A 7,194-nucleotide genomic window follows, 5' to 3' on the forward strand; every position below is an offset into this window, starting at 1 on the left:
ATCTCATACAACACATGCATTCGTTCACGGGCAGTCGTCTCGGGGTTATACCTTCGAAGCGTGCATTCGGGACGGAACGAGTTCGATGCGGTGTAGATGGAAGTAGATGTTCTCGGGATGGTCGTAGTGGAAGTAGTCATTCATGGGTCGTCGTGGGAAGTAGTGGTACTCGCGGTCTTGGCGACGGTAGTCGTACACGGCTCGTAGTCGTACACTCTCCGTAGATGTTCGGGATCGTCACCATTCGTAGTCGATGTAGTTGAACTTGACGAAACCCTCAGCAGCAGTAGTGGTGCATGTCATAGTGGAACTTGGCGCATCCAACGTTTTCGGGCATAAAGGTACGTGCAAAAACCGATATGTTCTTGACGATCCGGTGAGACGACGTGGTTCGGGGCGGTCTTGGTCTTGATGGTCCTTGAGCCCAACAATTACTAGGTGGTCTTGTCGCACACAGGGTTACAGCCTCGAGCGGCAACTCGAGAAGCAGAGCAGCGGCTTGGAGGCGACGGAACCTTGGCCGGAGCAGGAGGCGGGGCACCTGGTCCAGGCAGCGGCAAGGAGGCCGGCACGAGAGAAGGCCGAGTAAGCTGCTCGTTCCCGAGGCCCGTCGTTGAAGGTGCATCAAAGGAGAAGCGCGGGCAACAAGGCGATGACAACAGAGCAGCCGAAGGGAAGGTCAATACCGCGGGAACGGCAGCGTCGAACAGGAGGTCAGGCTGCGAAGCGGGAGGTTGTTGGCGCGTGATGCATGGTTGTGGACGCGGGCCGGTTTGATCCGGCGTCTAAGGTCGGGGACGAAGCCAGAGACGCGAGGATGGGTCAGGTCAATGGGGCGGCCGCCGGCAACGGCTCCGATGGCCGGTGTGGTGGAGCAGAGTAGCAGCTCGTATGGCATGGTGGAGAAGCAGCAGAGGAAGGCGATGGCGACGCGAGGGAGAAGGAAGGGCGAGGTGGAGGCGCACCGGAGGGGAAGGGGAAGATCGAGGAGAGGGTGGCGAGGGGATCGGGCGCAGGGAGCTCGTCTCCCTGGCTCGATGCGTGCGTGTGTGTGCGTGGCGGCAGGCAGAGGGAACGAGAGGGAGATGAGATGCGTGGGGGCTGGGATCGGTCGGGCTAGGGTTAACAATGGTTAGCTAGGCCTCCAGGGGAAAATGGGCCGGTCTGGTCTAGCTAGTTAGGTAGTGGGCTGCGGCATGTCTTCCCCTCCCTTCTTCAAATCTCTTCCAAAAATAGAAAAGCAAAGAAAGAAAAGGAGAGAAAAGAAATGAGTGGACAAGAATTTGGGAATGGGGGTAATTTTCTCGAACTCGCAAAAATATGCTTGTTTCGAGAAAATAGAAAAAGGCATGATTGAAAGATGTAAATTCAAACTCATTTGAATTTAATTCAAATGGGTTTGAACTAGGACTTGATAAAAGGAAGGTCCAAAACTGTTCAGATTTTTGGTGGAGCTCCGGAAAATGATGAAAGAAATTATGGGCAAGGTTGGAGACCAAGAATTGAGATAACAACGACATGGGATATATTGCAAGTGGGTGATGGTTAATTCCTAATAAATGGAATAATTTTATTATAGCTCCCTAATAATAGTAGGAGACTTTGAATATGTTTTAAAGAGAAATCACCATGTGAATATCCCTCGATTTAAATAGATCAACGATCTATGCAATTTTTTTAGGTGAGTTTTAAAAATTAAATGACATGCTGGCATGATGACATGATGTAATGCAAAAAATAAAAGAGCAAGCACAAATGAAACAGACGGTGATCACGGAAATAGGGAAGTCTTCTAGAGCGTCGGTCTCGGGGCGTCACACACCGGCAGCTTCATGGAGACTCTGCGGTCCTGTTCAGAGGAGAAAGGGACGTCGGGGAGGAGTGGGGGCGCGGTGGTGAGAGGCGGCAGGAGGAGGACACAGAGGTGGCGATGGAGGAAGTGTTCATCGGAGCAGGGCACTCCGGCGAGGGGAAAGTGGTTGGGGAGACTCGCGGAGATGCAGGGAACGTGTTGGAAAACACCAGAGGAGGAGGGGAGGCTTAAGTTCGTCGGAAACAAGACGAACTCTGGCAAGGTCATGGTAGTCTGAGGAGGAAACGGCAAGATTGGACAACTCTGGTGATCGAGGAGGCTTGGGGAGAGGCTGGTGAGGTGCGGAGGGGGTTCGGGGTCCTTATATAGGCCGAGGGGAGGCTTCTGGAGATCACGGGCGAGCTCCCGGCCGAGCTTTAATGGCGGACAGAGGCGGGGCATGGCACGGGAATGGCGCTAGCGGCGCATTCATGGCGAACCACGACGAGCCATCGACGCAGGGCGATGCAGGGCATCACGAGGGAGCTATTAGACATGGATGGAGGTCGAGACGACAAGGGAGACGACGGGCATAGGGCCGGGAAGAATCCAGAGCACGCCATTTGCATGACATCAGCGTGATCACCACGCGCACTAGAGCAAACTCCACATTTTGGTCGGGCCAACCATGTCCATTGGAATGACCTTGGTGCCCTTAGTCCAACTAAAGAAATAAATCGGTCCAGGGGCAAAGAAGAGATTTGCAATTAGCTCCAAAAGTAAATCAGTAAGAAGGTGTTTGTAACTTGCTGTGGTTAAACCAGCTAGGTAAATCAGTAACTAGCTTGTCTAGGAGGTTTAACGATCGAAGGACATTCATCCTGGAGGTTTCACTACTAGGAAAAGGCATGCTAGTGGTGCACCAGTTTTGCCTTCTAATGGCGCACTACTAGTGCGCCACTAGCATCACACCATTAGAATTTTTTTCTAATGGCGCACCACATGTGTGCCATTAGAATCTGGTGTTCTAATGGCGCACCACGTAGTCCGCCGTTAGTATTTCCCACAGTGCGCCACAATTATCTGCTATACTAATAGCGCACCACATGGTAGTGCGCCATTAGTAACAATTTTTTTAATTTTTTTGTTTTTTCTTAATCTCAGGTCACTATTTCACATATGAGATATTCAACACATATATATACAACAAGCATCCATCTAACAATCATATCCAACACATAAGTTTCATCATATATACATACATAGCCAACACATAGTTCCATCATTACATATTACAAAAGTTTCACATTGTTCATCCAACACCGTTATCCATCAATTCACAAAAGTTTCACATTGATACAAAATAAAAACACAAATGGAAAAGAAGCACTCCATCCATGCAAGCTTCTGTGAATTAAATCAAATCTGCAAAATGATAAACAAGAAGTTAGAAGAAGAAGAAGAAGAAGAAGAGAAGGAGAAGAAGACTAGAAGAAGAATAAGAAGAAGAATAAGAAGAATGAGAAGAAGACTATAAGCTTATTATGTAAACTTGATCATTTTGTGCTAACATAAGTAATTTTGGAGCTAACCTATAGGAAACTAAGCATATAAGCTCTAAGTTAGCATATTAGAGCCAACTTAGGTAAAATGAAGCTAACCTATGTCATTTTGGAAAAGAAGAATAATAAGAAGAAGACTATAAGCTTATTATGTAAACTTGATCATTTTGTGCTAACATAAGTTATTTTGGAGCTAACCTATAGGAAACTAAGCATATAAGCTCTAAGTTGGCATATTAGAGCCAACTTAGGTAAAATGAAGCTAACCTATGTCATTTTGGAAAAGAAGAAGAATAAGAAGAAGACTATAAGCTTATTATGTAAACTTGATCATTTTGTGCTAACATAAGTTATTTTGGAGCTAACCTATAGGAAACTAAGCATATAAGCTCTAAGTTAGCATATTATAGCCAACTTATGTAAAATGAAGCTAACCTATAGGAAACTAAGCATACTAGAGATAACATAGGTAACTAAGTATATATATATCATTTTGGAGATCTGACATACCTGGCAAAGTTCAGTTCTCAGGCATTGTTCTTCTCCTTCTCCTTCCTCAGCCTGATGCGCCAAGAGCAGCGAGGCGGTGGAGGCAGTGGGAAGTAGTCTTCTACCACAATTGGCGTGGTCATGTCGCCCAGCCGTGGGAACGCCGGCGCCACCACCGGTGCGTGGTCATTGTTAGGCACCACCACCATCGCGAGGCCACCTTCAGGCAGGACGGGCACGACCATCGCTAGGTCATCCTCAGCCACCTCCATCTCTTGCCCATGGTCAGCCACCACCATCTCTTGCCCATGGTCAGCCACCACCATCTCTTGACGTTGGTCAGCCACCACCAGCGCTAGTTCATCCTCAGCCTGATTCCCATCGTCATCCTGTAGCTCCTCATCCCCACTCTGCTCCTCTTCTCCCGCACTCCAGTCCAGAACATCCTTCTTGTTGTCTATGCTGCTGCCAGAATCGCTGCTGCTTTCACTAAAGCCAGAATCGCTGTTGTTTTTGCTACAGCCATATTCGCTGCTGCTTTGGCTGTAGCCAGTGTCGCTGCTGCTGCTCCCATTGCCTGTCCAAATGCAACAATGACTGTTAACAATCGATGTGAGACAAAGCCAAATGTAGAGGAATAAGAAGAGGCAGAACTTACTGGCATCATCATCGTCAGCTTAGCGCATGCGACACATAGTCGCGTTGAACACCTTCACGATGAGCATGGTGGCGGCGTCGTCGTACCTAAAGAGAAGGAAGTACCCCAGCCGCAGGTCGTAGGCACGGTAGAACTTCTCCCACCCACGATACAAGTACATGTGGCCCTCCTTGATCACCAACTCCACATCCCACTTCCTGCGTAACCAGCTGCCGACCTGTCGCAGCTTCACATTATTTGGCGGATCTTCACCCAGCATGTTCATAAAACTGTCAGGCAGCCTCTGTAGTTTGGGACAATGAGTGATGTAGCAAACAACAGATATCATAATGAGATGGGTGAAGGGGAGATCTCTCGTTTTATATACCTGCATCATGGATGATACTGAAGTCCCAAGTATGATACTGAAGAACTCGGAAGCATCCAACTCGTACTGCGGTGCGGTAGAGCGGAGGTGGCTGCTTCCCCCCATCTCTGATAAGCAACAGAAGAGACCAATTAGTACCCTTATAACAGATCATAAAACATGCATGATAACAGGCATTAGTCGCAAGTACCCCATATGTCCTATTTTTAGCAAAGTCATGCTAAAATTCATGGAAAATTTTAGCATGACCTTTGCTAAAAATAGGACATATGGAGTACCCGAATTTGCTGGAACGGAAGTTAATCGACATTCCGGCAAACTCAAGGGCCTCTCGGGGTACCTGCAAAATCATTATCCCCGCGTAATGAAGTCGCCAATGGGTCATTTCGGAAGATAACAAGTAGCATCATCACAAGTACAACATCATCACAAATACACCAGCACGGATATTTTTATGATACAAGAAGAAAGCAACCACAACTACAGTAAAAACAAGAAACTACACACACAGGAGTTGTAAAATATCCCTGCTATTCTTTTTTACATAAACATGTAATTAGTTAAGACAACTTCTCTCATATTTTTAAACTTCCATTTATTTTAATCTACGGTAGAGACATGACATCATCACCCTCCAGAAAAAACCAACAAATATGGCATCAGAAACATATGTGCCACCTGTCAGAAAATATAGAAAAGAAAGCACATAGTTATAAAGATTAGTATTCGAGACTTTGTAGCGAGCTCTGGTTTCTCTTAATGGCAATTTGGGTGAACCTTTACATGCAAAAAAAATTAAACTGTTATACAGATTTTGGACCCCATCATATGCTAAGCAGGTGTGATGGTTCAGGCTTAATATGAAGCAAGCAGTAGATGAGGTGCAAACAAACATTTTTTTAAACAAACTGTGGTGGGCTATTTCAAGACATTGCGGTTCGAGTGCTTCAGAATGGCTGTGAGATGAGAACTACCAGAATGGATGAATATTCATGAGGGTTCAGTAGTTGACATGTGAATTGGCAACTAATTTAAATCCAGGCAGTAGCACCAACTTCAAGCCCTGGAACTACTGAGTGAATGAAAATTACATAACGAAGCCACACACATGCACATAGCAACGGTAGAAATGAGGAATCATCTTTGATCTTAGAAATGCTTTCTTTGACTTCATTTATGATACAAGAAGAAAACAGCCACAACTAAAGTAAAAACAAGCAACTACACAAACCATGAGCTTGAAAGATCGTGAGCAGAAGCTGCTGGTAGTGCAACGCAACACGTACAGACAGCTGAAAACCTTCAGCACAGTGTTGATGCTCTTAAGGTGAAGGATGATGCAATTGGTAGATTGCAAGCACAGGTTGTTGCTGCCGAAAAGAAGCCACAGAAAGCTCTAAAGCTTAAGGATAATGTAATTGGCAAATTGGCCGAAAATAACCTACTATAAAATGGTAAAGCTTAAGTGGACTGTAGATGGTCTTAAGCTGACAGAAATCCAGTTTAGTAAGTAAAACTTAATCCAAATTTACTGCTTGGATGAGTCATCTAGAAAAAAACACTAAAACTACTTGTGAATCCAGGGCATCTCTATCAAGAATTCAAGATACAACTTAATAGATGTAAAGCTCAATAACATACACAGAATAACAGATGACACAGGCACACAACACAAACAGAACCAAGGGTAACTTGTTTTTTTTCACAATTAAGGGTAACTCGTTGTGTAAGAAAATAGACAATCAGATCCTCTTGACTACAGTACAGCACAAACAAATTCACTTCAATTTTTCACTCCTCATCCTAGTTTAATTCATGCCACATGGGGCAAACCTTGGGCATGGTCATAATCACTCCGACTTCCTGCAGCAACTAAGCTTACTGAAGCAGACTGAAGCAGCAGACCAAGAAAAGAAATTTCTGCCTCTCAATGCAACCCAAAATATACTGAAGCAGCAGCAAAACAGAGCAGATATATAACCATGCGATTTACTTCTTTGTAAATAAAGACCAAGCATACATGTATTAGTTCTAATTTTACCTGGCTAGGATCAGAGGCAATTAGGAAGCAAGCAGAGGTTGAGGGCAAGAGGAAGAAGAAGAAGAAGGAAGTGGAGGGGAGGGGCTCACCTGCAGTTGAGGGCGTACAGGGCGCCGGCCGGCCGCCTTGGACCCGGAGGAAGCCGCGGTCGTGCCGGATCCCTAGGGCTCGGGGCCGGCACAAGACCACGCCGCAACAGAGATGAGATGAGGTAGAGGCGGTCATCGTCTCCTCCTCCTCCTCGTCCTCCTCCTAGTCCTCCTCCTCCGGCTCGGGGCGCGGGGG

Source organism: Triticum dicoccoides, chromosome 1B, assembly GCF_002162155.2.
Source record: "Triticum dicoccoides isolate Atlit2015 ecotype Zavitan chromosome 1B, WEW_v2.0, whole genome shotgun sequence".
NCBI classification, from domain to species: Eukaryota; Viridiplantae; Streptophyta; class Magnoliopsida; order Poales; family Poaceae; genus Triticum; species Triticum dicoccoides.